The sequence below is a fragment of the Bufo gargarizans genome, chromosome 10 (assembly GCF_014858855.1).
Source record: "Bufo gargarizans isolate SCDJY-AF-19 chromosome 10, ASM1485885v1, whole genome shotgun sequence".
Taxonomy (NCBI): Eukaryota; Metazoa; Chordata; class Amphibia; order Anura; family Bufonidae; genus Bufo; species Bufo gargarizans.
The window spans coordinates 79,555,411-79,574,876 of NC_058089.1; the positions used below are offsets into that span (position 1 = coordinate 79,555,411).

A 19,466-nucleotide genomic window follows, 5' to 3' on the forward strand; every position below is an offset into this window, starting at 1 on the left:
AAAGATCATTAGGAAGATTTCTGTATCATCAATTCATATATATGTACATTATAATTTGATCACCCCTGACTGAATAACCCCAAATTTGTTAACCTGTCTTGGTACTTCAATCCACCCCGTTCTCTGAATTTCATTGGTCCCCTCCTCTAGTGGATTTGGCATTTATGGGGGCCCAAGCAAAGTGATGGATAGGGGCCGCTGTTGCATCAACAAGTTCTTCCTCATTGTACCGCAAAGCTCTGCCCCATCAGCCTGCTATACTCTGCTCCTAAAATTCCTCATTCCTCAATTCCAGTAATAATGATAATGTTCCTTATTAATGTTCTCACTAGTAATAAATAGTGCCCCCAGATGGTTTGGCTTAGAAGAGTGTCCCTGATCTATGTTTACTGTCCACTAATATTCCTCAGTCTTTTTCAAAGGAAGCTTTACCAATTCTTTTACAATTTTTTTGTTGAATCTATTTTTATTGATAAATCAAGGTAGACATGAGAAATCACTGTGTACAATGAATGACCAATAATAGTACAGTCACAAGTCAAGATACATATAGCAAGCAGGAGTTGAGCATCTGGAGACAATCGGATCTAGACAAAGGCTAGGTGTCTAGCAGGTTCTTAAGGCTAGATGGAGCAGATAATTGCAGTATAATGACCAGAGCACCATATATGTATCCTAATCAGAAAGTGTATGTCAACTAAAATATAGCCGAATATCATGTACACCGTGACAAATGGTAGAAAGGAAGAGAAAGAAGAAGAATAGAATAAGGAATAGGGAAGAGGTAAAAAAGGAGGGGGGGGGGGGGCAATTGTCCTTTGTAATCAGGAGGTACAGTAAATGGAAGGAATGTCGAGCTGACTTGAAGCTCATGACGGCGAGAGAGATCTCAATATGCATACCACCACTGTCATCAACGCTAGAGGCCATAAACAGAGCCGGGAGAGAACGAGTCCAGACTGAACAGAGGAGGGTGGCGATCCAGGGATCTCCTAATATAGACCTAAGGGAGAATATGTTTTCCCCAGGGTAAGCTAATCTCAACTCTGGTGTATGTGCTATATTCACGAGAACTTCCTATATGCTTTCCAGGGACCCCAAATCTTCAGGAAGGCTGAACGAGAGTGAGTCTCCCAATGGGCTAATTCCTCAAAGCGATACAATTGATCTACTTTTTCTATCCAAGCCAAAGTAGGGGGAGGGAAATCCTTTAGCCAATATAAGGGTATGAGTAACCTAGCAGCTGTAATTAGCATAGTGGGAAGATTGCGTTTCAAAGGGGTAAAACTGACGGATGGGCACCAGAGTAGGACTAATTTGGGATCTAGTGTGATGGATAAGTACCATATTTGGTTGATCATCTCCTTAATTTCCAGCCAAAAGGCTTGGATGTGATGGCAGAACCACCAAATATGTGAAATCGAACCCGTACCAGACCTGCATCTCCAGCACTATTCCGATACATTGGGGTTGATACTATGAAGAAACTCCGGTGTCTTGTACCACCTGGAGAGCAGTTTGTACGAGTTTTCTTGAATTCTGATGCACCTATTAAAGCCGTGGGAATTGGTTAGTATAAATGCTTTCTCCGGATCAGAAAGAGTGATAGAGAGTTCTTTTTCCCAGGCTTGTATAAAATAAACAGCTGGGAGACAATTCTGGAGGGACTTTTCGTGCTACATAGCTAGAACCACCTATTATCTGTATGCACTGGAGATAAATCACTGCTCTAAGTGACTAGTCATAGGAATTTTTGGGACACCTCCATTGACTTGCGGTTTGCGGCACCATAAGCACCAATAGTGATTATTCACTGCAAGAAACTAGGTGCTTTAAAGAGACTTTTGGAACACCAATTATCTAAGGATTGTGGCAATAGGGTTTCCACCCCGATATCAGTATACTTTTAGGCATTGGTACCAATTATATTTTTTACTGTATTTTAGTGTATGAATTATGTGTGATTGGAATTGATTTATTTATTGGACGCAGCAGGTCCTATCATAATAAATACATCCTTATATCCTATGGTCCAAGTGTTGTGAGTGCTCACTCCTCTTCTTTTTTCAATTCTTTTTTTTTTTCAATTATTTATACCACTTTGGGGTCGGGCACCCGATTTGTGAGTTAGCAGCACCCGTCATAGCCACTAGGCGAGAGCCAACCACCTATTTATCCTTAATAGTTGTAAGTGTGTAAGTAGTAAAATGATGCCATGAGATCCCTCCATTAATAGCAAAAGCACAGGGAAAGGAGGAGAGGGGTTAAGGAGTGACAAAGAGGTTTGATTGACAGTACAGGAAAAGTGGTATGGGAAGCATAACACATAATAAAGCATTAACAGTCATCTTGCAAGACTCCTGAGGGGAAGATTGGTGCCTTTTTTTGACATGCAATCAGAGGAGGCCTCAGGAGGGGGGAATTGCAAGAAGGTATATCTATAGGAGTAATGACTAAAATGTCCCAGGCTGGTTTCAGGTCAGAAGGGGAGTGAATGATGATTTGTTCCCAGTTCCTCGTGAAGGATAAACCGAATGGGTATAACCAGCGGAACGGAGTAGATGTAGACTTCAACACATCCAGCAACGGGACTAGGGGAGTACTATAGAGAGTAGTGGCTTGACTGGGGCAGCGCTCTTTAGTGTAATAGGATAACTGGGGCAGATTTCTATAGAGAGTAGTGACGGGACTGGGAGAGCGCTCTATAGAGAGTAGTGGCGTGGGATATGTGTGTAGGGATATGTGTGTATACAGCCTATCACGTACCTTATATACCCCCCGAGTGATATGTGTGCAGACATCTTATCACACACCTTGTATACTCACCAAGGGATATGAGAGCAGACAGCCTATCGCACACCTTATATACCCACCGAGGGGTATGTGTGCAGACAGCCTATCACACACCTTATATACCCACCAAGTGATATGTGTGCAGACAGCCTATCGCATACCATATATACCCAGCGAGAGATATGTGTGTAGACAGCCTATCACACACCTTATATACCCCCCGAGTGATATGTGTGCAGACAGCCTATCACACACCTTATATACCCACCGAGGTATATGCGTGCAGACAGCCTATCACGCACCTTATATACCCATTGAGAGATATGTGTGCAGACATCTTATCGCACACCATATATACCCACTGAGGGATATGCATGCAAACAGCCTGTCACACTCCTTATATACCCATTGAGGGTTATGTGTTCAGCCTATCGCACTCCATATATACCCACCAAGAGATATGTGTGCAGACAGCCTATCACACACCTTATATACCCATTGAGGGATATGTTTTCATACAGCTGGTCTCACACCTTATATACCCACCGAGTGATATGTGTGCATACAGCCTATCACACATCTTATATACCCACTGAGGCATATGTGTGCAGACAGCCTTTTACACATCTTATACAACCACGAGGGATATGTGTGCAGACAGCCTATCACACACCTTATATACCCACTGAGGGATATATGTTCATACAGCCTATAGCACACCTTATATACCCACTGGGGTATATGTGTGCAGACAGCCTATCACACACCTTATATACCCCCAACTGATATGTGTGCAGACAGCCTGTCATACACCTTATATACGACCGAGGGATATGTTTTCAGACATTCTGTCACACACCTTATATACCCACTGAGGGACATGTGTGCAGATAGTCTGTCACACACCTTATATACGCACCAAGGGATATGTGTGCAGACATCCTGTCACACACCTTGTATACTCACCGAGGGATATGTGTGCAGACAGCCTATCACACACCTTATATACCCACCGAGGGAAATGCGTGCAGAAGGCCTACAACACTCCTTATATACCCACCAAAGGATACGAGTGCAGACAGCCTATTGCCCCAGTGACCAATGCCACATGAGGAGTTGATAGGAATAGGTAGTCAAGCCTGGAGGAAGAGAGATATGTGTGCAGACAGCCTATCGCACACCATATATACCCAGCGAGGGATATGTGTGCAGACAGCCTATCACACACCTTATATACCCACCGAGGTATATGCGTGCAGACAGCTTATCACACACCTTTTATACCCATTGAGAGATATGTGTACAGAAAGCTTATCGCACTCCTTATATACCCATTGAGTGTTATGCGTCCAGACAGCCTATTGCATACCATATATACCCACCAAGAGATATGTGTGCAGACAGCCTATCACATACCTTATATACCCATTGAGGGATATGTGTGCAGACAGCCTATCACACACCTTATATACCCACCGAGGTATATGTGTGCAGACAGCCTATCACACATCTTATGCAACCACCGAGGGATATGTGTGCAGATAGCCTATCACACACCATATATACCCACTGAGGGATATGTGTGCAGACAGCCTATCACACACCTTATATACCCACCGAGGGATATGTGTGCAGGCAGCCTATCACACATCCTATACAACCACCGAGGGATATATATATAACCAATATACCCATATTATATTATCTTCTGTAGAGCTCATAGTATCATTTGGATATATTTTTTACTCTGGAAGCATTCTACAAGGTTGTTAATACTTAAAGAAAAGGACCCAATACTGACTCCTGTGATATAATACTGACTCTGTAACTGGTAAAGGGACTCCATGTAAAATCCCATTCAGTGGCGGGGGATTAAATGGGTGAGTAATAATTGCTTTATTATTTTTATTAGTTTAAAACCTCTTCTGCCTTTACAAAAAAATGTATTGTAGTGGACAACAAAAGTAGCTTTCAAGATGCAGACTAAACAGTGCTCAATATGTTAACACAGTGAGCCAACTATTATTACTCACGCTCGTTTTTTTTTTGTTTGTACAAAATCAGTGTTTTTGTTTCTTTATTGCTATCATTAAATTAATTTATTTTATCATCCCTTTTTCAAAAGCCCACATTGGGAATGTTGAATTTTCCACTTGAATAAAAAGTATTCCGCACTTGAAAAATAAAATCTGCCGCCTTTAAAAACACACTATTGAAATTAAAGTACATCATTTCAATACGTCGGATGAAAGGTAAGGCTGTATACCTGGGTATGAAGTGGCAAAACATGGATACAGGAATTATTGCAATGTTGTCATATGGAAAGAAAATTTGTTGGTCATAACAAAAGGACCACACACATCGGATACATGAAATGGAATTATAACAAGAAATATAGGATAAATTCAGTCCCTTAGGCGGGTATCGCATGTCCAATTTCAGTATTCAGAACTCTCCTCATAACAATAATTTTTTTTGTTCCAATCACACAATTAAGGGAAATTTAACCTGTTCCAAGCCAAAAAACCTGAAATACTCAATAGTATGTCATGTGTTTCAATAAAGTGTTTGGCAGCTGTAGAAGCATTGCTTGATTTATTGTTAATATAAGGGCTCATGCACACAAATGTGTTATTTTCCGTGTCCATTTATTTTATTTTTTTGTGGTTAGTAAGCAGAACCAATCACTTCAGTGGGGCCTCAAAAAAACTGAGATGACTCTGTGTATATTCCGTGTCTGCATGGCCGTTCTGCAAAAAAACAGAACATGTCCTGTTATTATCTGATTTATGGACAAGGATAGGACTGTTCTATTAGGGGCCAGTGGTTCAGTTCCGCAAAATGCAAAATGCACACAGCTGGCATCCGTGTCTTTCAGATCCGCAATACATCCAACAGTTGTGTGCATGAGCCCCTAGACAACTGCTCCAATGTGTGCTTTTCAAGTAATGCAAACCACATAATATAGGATGTACATACTTAGTGCATAAATTGCATACACTATATAATGGAAATCACAATTAATAAAACTGTTAATCATAAATATGTCCTTGATTTTCGATGTTTTAAATGCATATTTGCATTACACCTTTTTGAAGGGTACTGGTTATGTTTACTTGATCCTTCTCCCCCATTAACCCTAACTCGCCCACCCCCTTACATTCCTAAGTTCCCACCTTAATTCAATAATGACACAGACGCCCCATTTTGGATTAACTTGGCCACAGCAGCCTTTTTATTAACAAACATACAAAAATAATATTTTTTTAATACCAACATTATTAACCTGTACCAAATGTTCAGTCACCGAGGAGGAGGTCTTTGAAGCCCCAAAACCACTGAATAACCATATTGGGGTGAGCCAACTTACCTCCAGCCGTTGACCGCTGACTCGGAGGCACCCCTGCCGGCTCACCCCAACAATTCAGCCACAGCAGCCCACCAACCAATGGGAGTCCAGCCCCCACCGTGGGGCCCTCCCATCCTCATCACCTGATAAACTCACCAACTCCAAGGACCTCCCACGGCCACAGACGCACCGGATTGACCCCTTAAGCCTGTGCGTCCCTCCACACATGCACAGCAATCTCCATTCCCTCTTGCAAAGCTAAGCACCACATGTCCAAACCCAGAGCATTGAGATGTACCCCGTCACTACGCCAAAACACCCCAACCCCTTTCTGAAGCTCCACGTGTCGAATCGACAAGGCCCCATTCTTAGACATAAACCTGCTAATAGCCCTATTAACTTTCACTCTGGCCTTGTTTATCCTGTTAACTGAACGCGCCCCTCGCCACAACGTTCTCGGAACGATGTCTGACAAGACCGTTACCATTTTTGGAAACATCGCCCATAACCGCAGCAAGTCAAATTTCACGTCCCATACTAGCTCCCTAAACAGCTGGGCAGCCAAATCATTACCTCCCACATGCAGGACTAATACGTCCAGGGCCCTATCTTGCTTGACATATCTGTGAAATTCCGGTAAAACCCTGCTCCATATCATGCCCCGCCGACCTATCCATCTCACCACCGCCACCTCCCCAGCCCCTAAATTACCCGTCCACTCCTCCCACCGATGCCAAGCTTTCGAATACAGCTCCCACGTACCAGGCGCCAGTGAAGACCGGATAAGACCCGTTACTGTAACTCCAGCACTTCCCAAAGACAGGTTGGACACTCCAGCCCCACTTCCGCTGCCCCCGGAGCCAGCTGACGGAAACGGTCCCACTGCGAACGAGAGAGAGCATCAGCAATGCAGTTGTCAACCCCAGGCAAATAAACCACCACTACCCATGTGTTATTTAACAAACACTCCAACACCAACTTCTGCAACAGCCAAACTACCAATGTCGATGAGGCTGACAAACCATTAATCGCCTGCACTACCCCTAGGTTGTCGCAGTGGAACCGGATTTTCTTATTCCTAAAAACCTGCCCCCACAACATCACCACCACCACCATCAGAAAAAGTTCTAACAACGCCAAATTTTTAACCCAACCCCTCAGAAACCAACTGTCCGGCCACTTCCCTGCACACCATTCCCCCGCACAATAAACCCCAAAACTACAACCCCCCACCACATCTTTAAACAGGTCGAAATCGAACGAATCCACCATCTCGTCAATGAACAAGGAACGACCATTATGTTTGTCCAGAAATGCTCCCCAAACCAACAAGTCCCCCTTCAGCTCCTGCCCCAGCCTAATGAAATGATGGGGCATCTGAACCCCTGCTGTCGCCCCCTCCAACCGTCTGCTGAAAATTCTTCTTATGGGCATAATTAATCACTCGAAATTAAGCTTTCCCAGAAGCGACTGAAGCACCCGCAACAGAATTTTTTGTAACCGCCCTGCCCGTGCCCCCTCTTGTTTCAAGTCCACTAACTTATCCGGAGGAAGCCTACATTCCATGCGCTCAGAATCAATTTCTATCCTGAGAAAGCTCAATTTAGTCGTAGGGCCCACCGTCTTCTCCCTAGCTAAAGGAACCCCAAACAACCCGAACAACCACTCTAATGTATGCAACAAAACCGAACAAACCCTCGACTCCGTAGGGCCGACGCAAAGAAAATCGTCCAGATAGTGGATAACAGAATCACACCCAGACGAATCTCTAACCACCCATTCCAAAAAAGAACTAAACATCTCAAAATATGCTCAGGACAATGAACAGCCCATCGGTAAACACCGATCCACATTAAAAAAAAAACACTGCCTCGATATCGGTCTTTGCCATTAACGCTCCCCGACCGAAACGCCTTACCCATGCCACTGCCGCGTCAAACGAGGTATAGACAACCGAGCATAAGGCCGGTTCAATGCCGTCGTTAACCGACGTTCCCTTAGGGAAGGACAGGTGGTGAATCAACCGGAATTTTTTTACCTCCTTTTTTGGGACCACCCCCAACGGGGACACACGCAAATCCAACAAGGGTGGCCCTGCAAAAGGGCCAGCCATCCTACCTAGTCTAATCTCCTTCTCCAACTTTTCCGTAAACCACCCCCGTGCGCTCAATTGCCGAACACAAATTTTTTGTAACTAACGTAGTGCCAGACGGAACAAACGGGATCCGAAAAATCAATGCAAATCCCTCCCCTAGCATCTCCGCGGCCTTCCTGTCAGGATACCTATCGAGATACGGCTCCATCTTTTCCAGACGAACCGGCGTCTCCCCCTTTTCCAGACCCCTCCCCGGTATTTTTGCTTGCCGCTCCTAAAACACCGTGTGGCCCCGTGTAAGCCCCCGCAGTTGGAGCACTCATGCTTAAACTTGCACTTGGCCCCAAACTTACATCCACCCTCATTGAACAGGAAGCACAGTCCTTTTGTGGAAGCTGCCGCAAAACCCGGCTGCACTTCACCCCCGGCCTCCCCCGAAAGGACTGCCCTGATCTAACAGGGGCCGTCACTTTTAACCACAAGGCAATATCCTTGTGATCCCATCTGATACCCGGACGCACTGCCAGGTAGCAAAAAAGAGCGGAATAACATTCCGGCTCTTTTTTTCCCTATTACGCTTGCTAGTATCGCAAATGCTTGTAACCAGTTTGCAAACTACCTTGGTATAAGCCTGTGCCTGCGCTTTTCTTCATCCTCCTTCTTGCTCCTGTCCTTCTGAACTTTATCTAAGTTAAATTTTTCCAAAGGGAGCAAGGAAAAAATATCTACGTACTCCCCTTTCCATATTTTTTCCCTCGCCTCCTGCTTAAGATGCACCGCCAGGGAACCCTCAAAACATACATATACCTCCCCTTTCACCCTGTCATCCATCTGCGTTGCATCTTCCTGCCCTGAGCACCCCGCCTACGTCTGAACCGACACCGTGCTGGCCCACACACCCGACACCACTGGCCCAGCGCCCCCAACCGCACCAGAGCCCCCCCAACACCCCACGCCGGTAATGTGGACGCCCCCCCATGCCCCATCCTGCTACCAAACCGGCTAACCCCCCCCAACAACTGACCCAAACCTTTACTCAGTTCTGTCTGTGGCCCCCCTCCCCCGCAGCTAAGCTAGCACCCCACTGCACTAAAGGTCCCCACTGCTCACCTGGCTGCATGGGTGCGGTGACCCCACCAGCCGCAGATCCTTCCCGACCGGTCCTCTGTGCAGATCCTCCTGGAGAGTCATCTCCTGTGTGTCCCCTGGCTAGGCTGGAGTCTTCACCCGAATCTTCAGGGGAGGCGGAGCCAACCCCCTTTTGCGTCGTGGGAGGAGGTAAGGCAGGCACCTCTGCCGCCCCTCTCAGCAGCTCCTGCACCCGCTCCTGGAGCCATCCGTCGCCATGCTCTGCTGCTGCCGCCCGTAACTCTGCCAGCAAGGCCTCCATCTCCAGTGAGCTCAGATGTTCCTCTTCAACAAGATGGCCCCTCTTACCGGCCGCACTCTTCATATAAACCCCATAACTCCTCCCCAATCCCCTACAAATTCACCAATCCCTAACTCTGGGTCTCTTTAAACCACCCCCCGTCATGGTCGCCTCCCCCTAAGGCTATAGCCCTCAGTCCGGCTTTACTATAGTGTGGCACACCATGCCATGATTAAGGAAATTGGTCCGAAAGGTGTCAGTGGTGCTGCATCTTGAGGTTTCAATGAATTCTAAATAAGAAATTGGATTTTATGTTTTAAGTGCAGAAACATTTTTTTGTTTCGATTGGATTACCTTGCATGAGCCAGCAAGTGTCCCCTGCACTGATACATGTAGTATGTGCAGAAGGTATTTTTCAATAGAAGCTTTGAGTCCTCTCTGCTTTATTCCTGAGTTTTCCACTCCTCTCGCACGACATTTCGGGGGACCACACTAAGGCTCGGACTGGTTCACAGAGGTACAGGTGAATCCCCCGGTGGGCCCTTGAGTGAGGTGGGCCCCTAGTCTACCACCCCCTGCACAAGTGACACATAACACAGTAGACTTACTGCACTACATACATATATTCAATGTACAGCATCTCAACCAGCCTATGTTCATATAAAAAACTTGATAGATTATTAAAGAAACTCCCCAGTTTATTGTTATAGACACAATTAGAGCTGAGATGTCTTCTAGGTATAAAGGAAAGCTACCAGTTTCCTCTTCTCCCCAGGACCTTCTCAAAGTTACTGTAGGGACCCCCATATTCAATCATCTGCTGCTGTATGAGACAAGGCTGAAGTCGGTTTCTTATTTGTCATTTTGTTATTCACATAATTTGTATTTTTTTAAAGAATTTTGAGGAGGCCTTCTCCCAAGTAACTGAAAAACTTGCAGTGAGCTGTGCGTAACATAAATCGGTGGAAAGCGGCATTAAAATGCAAAAAATGGGCATCAAAGTGGGCACAACAAAGTGTGATTAAAGGAATGAAATTAATTCGGACCACTGCCAACATACAGAGGGTGAGTTTTCATGCCCAGAACCTGTTTGGGCCATCAGTTACTTATTGAAATCAGAAATAAATGTCTGCCCGCTTTGATGCTAGTTCTCATGCCCAGAACCTATTCGGGCCCGGCTGAACTCCACTGTATCTGATGCAGGACATCACCCTCTGTATGTTGGCAGTTCAAGATCACTGGCTGGATTCATCTAATTACTTTTGTGCCCATCTTTTTTATTTTAATGCCACTTTTAGCTCATTTACTTTAAGCACAGCTCACTGCAACTTTTTCAGTTACTGTCGATAAGATTTCCTCAAAATACTTAAAAAATATACAAATGATGTGAATAAGAAACTGACAAATAAGAAACCAACTTCAGCCTCGCCTGTGTAATATTTGAATATATCCGTACAGTGGGCCCCCAAAATAAATTTTACTGATAGGCCCTAGACAGCCCAGTCTGACACTGACCACACTTATACGTACTGATGGGAGTGCATAATGTGTTTAAATAATCACTTACAGATTACATTACAATGAAGACACCATCCATGCAGCTTCATATAAAGCCACTATGTTCTCTAAATATAAATATATAGAAAAGATTAAAAACATTAAACAGGTTACTGTCGTTTTTATTTGATTAGGTTGCTGCATGATTTAACCCAGAAACAGCTGGTTCACATGCAGAAAACTGCGTCACCGAGTTCTAGCTCATAAATATCCATAGTTTTTTTTTCTTGCCTTTCTTGAAAAAACATGTGCCAATGTGTGTTGTGTTTTTTAATAGTGCTTTTATGTGGCATGTAATTATTTTTTTATTTTACAAGTGCTTTTTCCCCATAGTGCTCTACAGAGTAGGCGGCATTACTGGGGAGCACATGCTTTCCTAATTCCTATACAAAAATGCAACAAATTCCATTACAAAATGACAGGTGCTCAAACACACTGTCCAAAAATGGCTAAAAAGGGTTACAAAAAAACACAGCACAAGTTAGTCTTTTTGGAAGCATTTTTGGGGGAAATGCATGTGTCGATGACGGGGGTAGGGAAGAATGCACACCCTGACTGCCACCCACACCTCTGCCCCTATCTACTTGCACGATCCGTCCTAGGTAAAGGGGCGCAACTGGACGGCAGTCCCTAACTTAAGTAAGTGCAGGGAGAAACAAAAGACAGGACAAACAGAACACAAAGCAAGTCAAACTAGCCGAAGTCAATTAGCAGCAAAGTCAAATCAGTACAAAAGAGCGAGTCCAAACAAAAGCAGGAAGTCAGTACCAGGAAATCACGACAAGCAACAGGGGATCAGTGGCGGATCCAGGAAGGGGGGCAACGGGGCAATTGCCCCCCCCCCACCCCGAGGCGGCAGCGGGGCACAGAGAGATGAGCGCTTCCATTGTGGAAGCGCTCATCTCCAGTCATCTGTATCGCCGTCCTCAGGACAGCGATACAAATAGAAACATAGAAACATAGAATGTGTCAGCAGATAAGAACCATTTGGCCCATCTAGTCTGCCCAATACAGGTCCTTCTAAAAAAATTAGCATGTTGTGATAAAGTTCATTATTTTCTGTAATGCCCTGATAAACATTAGACTTTCATATATTTTAGATTCATTACACACCAACTGAAGTAGTTCAAGCCTTTTATTGTTTTAATATTGATGATTTTGGCATACAGCTCATGAAAACCCAAATTTCCTATCTAAAAAAATTAGCATATTTCATCCGACCAATAAAAGAAAAGTGTTTTTAATACAAAAAAAGTCAACCTTCAAATAATTATGTTCAGTTCTGCACTCAATACTTGGTTGGGAATCCTTTTGCAGAAATGACTGCTTCAATGCGGCGTGGCATGGAGGCAATCAGCCTGTGGCACTGCTGAGGTGTTATGGAGGCCCAGGATGCTTCGATAGCGGCCTTAAGCTCATCCAGAGTGTTGGGTCTTGCGTCTCTCAACTTTCTCTTCCCAATATCCCACAGATTCTCTATGGGGTTCAGGTCAGGAGAGTTGGCAGGCCAATTGAGCACAGTAATACCATGGTCAGTAAACCATTTACCAGTGGTTTTGGCACTGTGAGCAGGTGCCAGGTCGTGCTGAAAAATGAAATCTTCATCTCCATAAAGCTTTTCAGCAGATGGAAGCATGAAGTGCTCCAAAATCTCCTGATAGCTAGCTGCATTGACCCTGCCCTTGATAAAACACAGTGGACCAACACCAGCAGCTGACATGGCAACCCAGACCATCACTGACTGTGGGTACTTGACACTGGACTCCAGGCATTTTGGCATTTCCCTCTCCCCAGTCTTCCTCCAGACTCTGGCACCTTGATTTCCGAATGACATGCAAAATTTGCTTTCATCCGAAAAAAGTACTTTGGATCACTGAGCAACAGTCCAGTGCTGCTTCTCTGTAGCCCAGGTCAGGCGCTTCTGCCGCTGTTTCTGGTTCAAAAGTGGCTTGACCTGGGGAATGCGGCACCTGTAGCCCATTTCCTGCACACGCCTGTACACGGTGGCTCCGGATGTTTCTACTCCAGACTCAGTCCACTGCTTCCGCAGGTCTCCCAAGGTCTGGAATCGGTCCTTCTCCACAATCTTCCTCAGGGTCCGGTCACCTCTTCTCGTTGTGCAGCGTTTTCTGCCACACTTTTTCCTTCCCACAGACTTCCCACTGAGGTGCCTTGATACAGCACTCTGGGAACAGCCTATTCGGTCAGAAATTTCTTTCTGTGTCTTACCCTCTTGCTTGAGGGTGTCAATGATGGCCTTCTGGACAGCAGTCAGGTCGGCAGTCTTACCCATGATTGCGGTTTTGAGTAATGAACCAGGCTGGGAGTTTTTAAAAGCCTCAGGAATCTTTTGCAGGTGTTTAGAGTTAATTCGTTGATTCAGATGATTAGGTTAATAGCTCGTTTAGAGAACCTTTTCATGATATGCTAATTTTTTTAGATAGGAATTTGGGGTTTTCATGAGCTGTATGCCAAAATCATCAATATTAAAACAATAAAAGGCTTGAACGTCTTCAGTTGGTGTGTAATGAATCTAAAATATATGAAAGTCTAATGTTTATCAGTACATTACAGAGAATAATGAACTTTATCACAATATGCTAATTTTTTTAGAAGGACCTGTATACTGAATACTATGGATAGCCCCTGGCCCTATCTTATATGAAGGATGGCCTTCTGCCTATCCCATGCATGCTTAAACTCCCTCACTGTATTTGCAGCTACCACTTCTGCAGGAAGGCTATTCCATGCATCCACTACTCTCTCAGTAAAGTAATACTTCCTGATATTACTTTTAAACCTTTGCCCCGCTAATTTAAAACTATGTCCTCTTGTAGCAGTTTTTCTTCTTTTAAATATTCTCTCCTCTTTTACCTTGTTGATTCCCTTTATGTATTTAAAAGTTTCTATCATATCCCCTCTGTCTCGTCTTTCTTCCAAGCTATACATGTTAAGGTCCTTTAATATTTCCTGGTAAGTTTTATGAAGATTTCACTTTGGTCTTCACCTAGGACCTACACAGGCCGGAAGAGGCCTGCATCGCATCGCTGACATGGAGGTAAGTATGTTTTTTTTTTTTTTTTTTTAATATATACAATACTTAGACTGGCACGGGGGGGTTGTTAATACTGGCACAGGGGGGCTGTTAATACTGGCACAGGGGGGCTGTTAATACTGGCACGGGGGGCTGTTAATACTGGCACGGGGGGCTGTTAATACTGGCACAGGGGGGCTGTTAATACTGGCACAGGGGGGCTGTTAATACTGGCACAAAGGGGCTGTTAATACTGGCACAGGGGGGCTGTTAATACTGGCACAGGGGGGCTGTGGGGCTGTTAATACTGGCACGGGGGGGCTGTTAATACTGGCACAGGGGGGCTGTTAATACTGGCACAGGGGGGGCTGTTAATACTGGCACGGGAGGGGGGACTGTTAATACTGGCACAGGGGGGGCTGTTAATACTGGCACAGGGGGGGCTGTTAATACTGGCACAGGGGGGGCTGTTAATACTGGCACAGGGGGAGTTGTTAATACTGGCACAGGGGGGCTGTTAATACTGGCACAGGGGGGCTGTGGGGCTGTTAATACTGGCACGGGGGGCTGTTAATACTAACACAGGGGGGGCTGTTAATACTGGCACAGGGGGGGGCTGTTAATACTGGCACGGGGGGGGCTGTTAATACTAGCACAGGGGGGCTGTTAATACTGGCACAGGGGGGTTGTTAATACTGGCACAGGGGGGCTGTTAATACTGGCACAGGGGGGCTGTGGGGCTGTTAATACTGGCATGGGGGGGGCTGTTAATACTGGCACGGGGTGGCTGTTAATACTGGCACAGGGGGGGCTGTTAATACTGGCACAGGGGGGGCTGTTAATACTGGCACAAGGGGGGGCTGTTAATACTGGCACAGGGGGGCTGTTAATACTGGCATGGGGGGCTGTTAATACTGGCACAGGGGGGCTGTGGGGCTGTTAATACTGGCACGGGGGGCTGTTAATACTAACACAGGGGGGGCTGTTAATACTGGCACAGGGGGGGGGCTGTTAATACTGGCACGGGGGGCTGTTAATACTGGCACGGGGGGGCTGTTAATACTGGCACAGGGGGGGGCTGTTAATACTGGCACAAGGGGGGGGCTGTTAATACTGGCACAGGGGGGGCTGTTAATACTGGCACAGGGGGGGCTGTTAATACTGGCACGGGGGGGCTGTTAATACTGGCACAGGGGGGCTGTTAATATTGGCACGGGGGGGCTGTTAATACTGGCACAGGGGGGGCTGTTAATACTGGCACAGGGGGAACTGTTAATACTGGCACGGGGGGGCTGTTAAAACTGGCACGGGGGGCTGTTAAAACTGGCACGGGGGGCTGTTAAAACTGGCACGGGGGGCTGTTAAAACTGGCACAGGGGGGGCTGTTAATACTGGCACAGGGGGGGCTGTTAATACTGGCACGGGGGGGCTGTTAATACTGGCACAGGGGGGGCTGTTAATACTGGCACAGGGGGGGCTGTTAATACTGGCACAGGGGGGCTGTTAATACTGGCACAGGGGGGGCTGTTAATACTGGCACAAGGGGGCTGTTAATACTGGCACAGGGGGCCTGTTAATACTGGCACAGGGGGGCTGTTACTGTTAATACTGGCACAGGGGGGCTGTTAATACTGGCACGGGGGGGCTGTTAATACTGGCACGGGGGGCTGTTAATACTGGCACGGGGGGCTGTTAATACTGGCACAGGGGGGCTGTTAATACTGGCACAAGGGGGGGGCTGTTAATACTGGCACAGGGGAGCTGTTAATACTGGCATGGGGGGGCTGTTAATACTGGCACAGGGGGGCTGTAGGGCTGTTAATACTGGCACGGGGGGGCTGTTAATACTGGCACGGGGGGCTGTTAATACTGGCACAGGGGGGTCTGTTAATACTGGCACAGGGGGGGCTGTTAATACTGGCACAGGGGGGGGGCTGTTAATACTGGCACGGGGGGGCTGTTAATACTGGCACAGGGGGGGGGGCTGTTAATACTGGCACAGGGGGGGCTGTTAATACTGGCACAGGGGGAGTTGTTAATACTGGCACAGGGGGGCTGTTAATACTGGCACAGGGGGGGCTGTTAATACTGGCACAGGGGGGGCTGTTAATACTGGCACAGGGGGGGCTGTTAATACTGGCACGGGGGGGCTGTTAATACTGGCATGGGGGGGCTGTTAATATTGGCACGGGGGGCTGTTAATACTGGCACAGGGGGGGCTGTTAATACTGGCACAGGGGGAACTGTTAATACTGGCACGGGGGGGCTGTTAAAACTGGCACGGGGGGCTGTTAAAACTGGCACGGGGGGCTGTTAAAACTGGCACGGGGGGGGGCTGTTAATACTGGCACAGGGGGGGCTGTTAATACTGGCACGGGGGGGCTGTTAATACTGGCACAGGGGGGGCTGTTAATACTGGCACAGGGGGGGCTGTTAATACTGGCACAGGGGGGCTGTTAATACTGGCACAGGGGGGGCTGTTAATACTGGCACAAGGGGGCTGTTAATACTGGCACAGGGGGCCTGTTAATACTGGCACAGGGGGGCTGTTACTGTTAATACTGGCACAGGGGGGCTGTTAATACTGGCACGGGGGGGCTGTTAATACTGGCACGGGGGGCTGTTAATACTGGCACGGGGGGCTGTTAATACTGGCACAGGGGGGCTGTTAATACTGGCACAAGGGGGGGGCTGTTAATACTGGCACAGGGGAGCTGTTAATACTGGCACGGGGGGGCTGTTAATACTGGCACAGGGGGGCTGTAGGGCTGTTAATACTGGCACGGGGGGCTGTTAATACTGGCACGGGGGGCTGTTAAAACTGGCACAGGGGGGGCTGTTAATACTGGCACAGGGGGGGCTGTTAATACTGGCACGGGGGGGCTGTTAATACTGGCACAGGGGGGGCTGTTAATACTGGCACAGGGGGGGCTGTTAATACTGGCACAGGGGGGCTGTTAATACTGGCACAGGGGGGGCTGTTAATACTGGCACAAGGGGGCTGTTAATACTGGCACAGGGGGCCTGTTAATACTGGCACAGGGGGGCTGTTACTGTTAATACTGGCACAGGGGGGCTGTTAATACTGGCACGGGGGGGCTGTTAATACTGGCACGGGGGGCTGTTAATACTGGCACGGGGGGCTGTTAATACTGGCACAGGGGGGCTGTTAATACTGGCACAAGGGGGGGGCTGTTAATACTGGCACAGGGGAGCTGTTAATACTGGCATGGGGGGGCTGTTAATACTGGCACAGGGGGGCTGTAGGGCTGTTAATACTGGCACGGGGGGGCTGTTAATACTGGCACGGGGGGCTGTTAATACTGGCACAGGGGGGTCTGTTAATACTGGCACAGGGGGGGCTGTTAATACTGGCACAGGGGGGGGGCTGTTAATACTGGCACGGGGGGGCTGTTAATACTGGCACAGGGGGGGGGGCTGTTAATACTGGCACAGGGGGGGCTGTTAATACTGGCACGGGGGGCTGTTAATACTGGCACAGGGGGGGCTGTTAATACTGGCACAGGGGGGCTGTTAATACTGGCACAGGGGGGGCTGTTAATACTGGCACGGGGGGGCTGTTAATACTGGCATGGGGGGCTGTTAATATTGGCACGGGGGGCTGTTAATACTGGCACAGGGGGGGCTGTTAATACTGGCACAGGGGGAACTGTTAATACTGGCACGGGGGGGCTGTTAAAACTGGCACGGGGGGCTGTTAAAACTGGCACGGGGGGCTGTTAAAACTGGCACGGGGGGCTGTTAAAACTGGCACAGGGGGGGCTGTTAATACTGGCACAGGGGGGGCTGTTAATACTGGCACGGGGGGGCTGTTAATACTGGCACAGGGGGGGCTGTTAATACTGGCACAGGGGGGGCTGTTAATACTGGCACAGGGGGGGCTGTTAATACTGGCACGGGGGGGCTGTTAATACTGGCACAGGGGGGGCTGTTAATACTGGCACAGGGGGGGCTGTTAATACTGGCACAGGGGGGCTGTTAATACTGGCACAGGGGGGGCTGTTAATACTGGCACAAGGGGGCTGTTAATACTGGCACAGGGGGCCTGTTAATACTGGCACAGGGGGGCTGTTACTGTTAATACTGGCACAGGGGGGCTGTTAATACTGGCACGGGGGGGCTGTTAATACTGGCACGGGGGGCTGTTAATACTGGCACGGGGGGCTGTTAATACTGGCACAGGGGGGCTGTTAATACTGGCACAAGGGGGGGGCTGTTAATACTGGCACAGGGGAGCTGTTAATACTGGCACGGGGGGGCTGTTAATACTGGCACAGGGGGGCTGTAGGGCTGTTAATACTGGCACGGGGGGCTGTTAATACTGGCACGGGGGGCTGTTAATACTGGCACAGGGGGGTCTGTTAATACTGGCACAGGGGGGGCTGTTAATACTGGCACAGGGGGGGGCTGTTAATACTGGCACGGGGGGGCTGTTAATACTGGCACAGGGGGGGGGGGCTGTTAATACTGGCACAGGGGGGGCTGTTAATACTGGCACAGGGGGAGTTGTTAATACTGGCACAGGGGGGCTGTTAATACTGGCACAGGGGGGCTGTGGGGCTGTTAATACTGGCACGGGGGGCTGTTAATACTGGCACAGGGGGGGCTGTTAATACTGGCACAGGGGGGGCTGTTAATACTGGCACGGGGGGGGCTGTTAATACTAGCACAGGGGGGCTGTTAATACTGGCACAGGGGGGTTGTTAATACTGGCAAAGGGGGGCTGTTAATACTGGCACAGGGGGGCTGTGGGGCTGTTAATACTGGCACGGGGGGGCTGTTAATACTGGCACGGGGAGGGCTGTTAATACTGGCACGGGGGGGCTGTTAATACTGGCACAGGGGGGGCTGTTAATACTGGCACGGGGGGGCTGTTAATACTGGCACAAGGGGGGGCTGTTAATACTGGCACAGGGGGGCTGTTAATACTGGCACAGGGGGGGCTGTTAATACTGGCACAGGGGGGGGCTGTTAAAACTGACACAGGGGGGGCTGTTAAAACTGGCACGGGGGGCTGTTAAAACTGGCACAGGGGGGGCTGTTAATACTGGCACAGGGGGGGCTGTTAATACTGGCATGGGGGGGCTGTTAATACTGGCACAGGGGGGGCTGTTAATACTGGCACAGGGGGGCTGTTAATACTGGCACAGGGGGGCTGGTAATACTGGCACAGGGGGGGCTGTTAATACTGGCACAGGGGGGCTGTTAATACTGGCACAGGGGGTCTGTTAATACTGGCACAGGGGGG

The 19,466-nt window shown here is 48.0% G+C and overlaps 1 protein-coding gene across 4 annotated transcripts in view; it reads left to right on the top strand.

Moving 5' to 3' along the window:
• LOC122920771 (transmembrane protein 272-like) overlaps window positions 1-19,466 on the top strand; it is a 103,752-nt gene that overhangs the window by 43,992 nt on the left and 40,294 nt on the right. Inside the window, exon 5 of one of the 4 annotated variants that reach the window (XR_006386938.1) lies at window positions 4,919-5,045. The exons of the other annotated variants lie outside the window; for them this stretch is intronic. The gene's annotated coding sequence lies outside the window, so the exon portion shown is untranslated. The remainder of the gene's footprint in view (window positions 1-4,918; window positions 5,046-19,466) is intronic. 4 annotated transcript variants of the gene reach the window in all.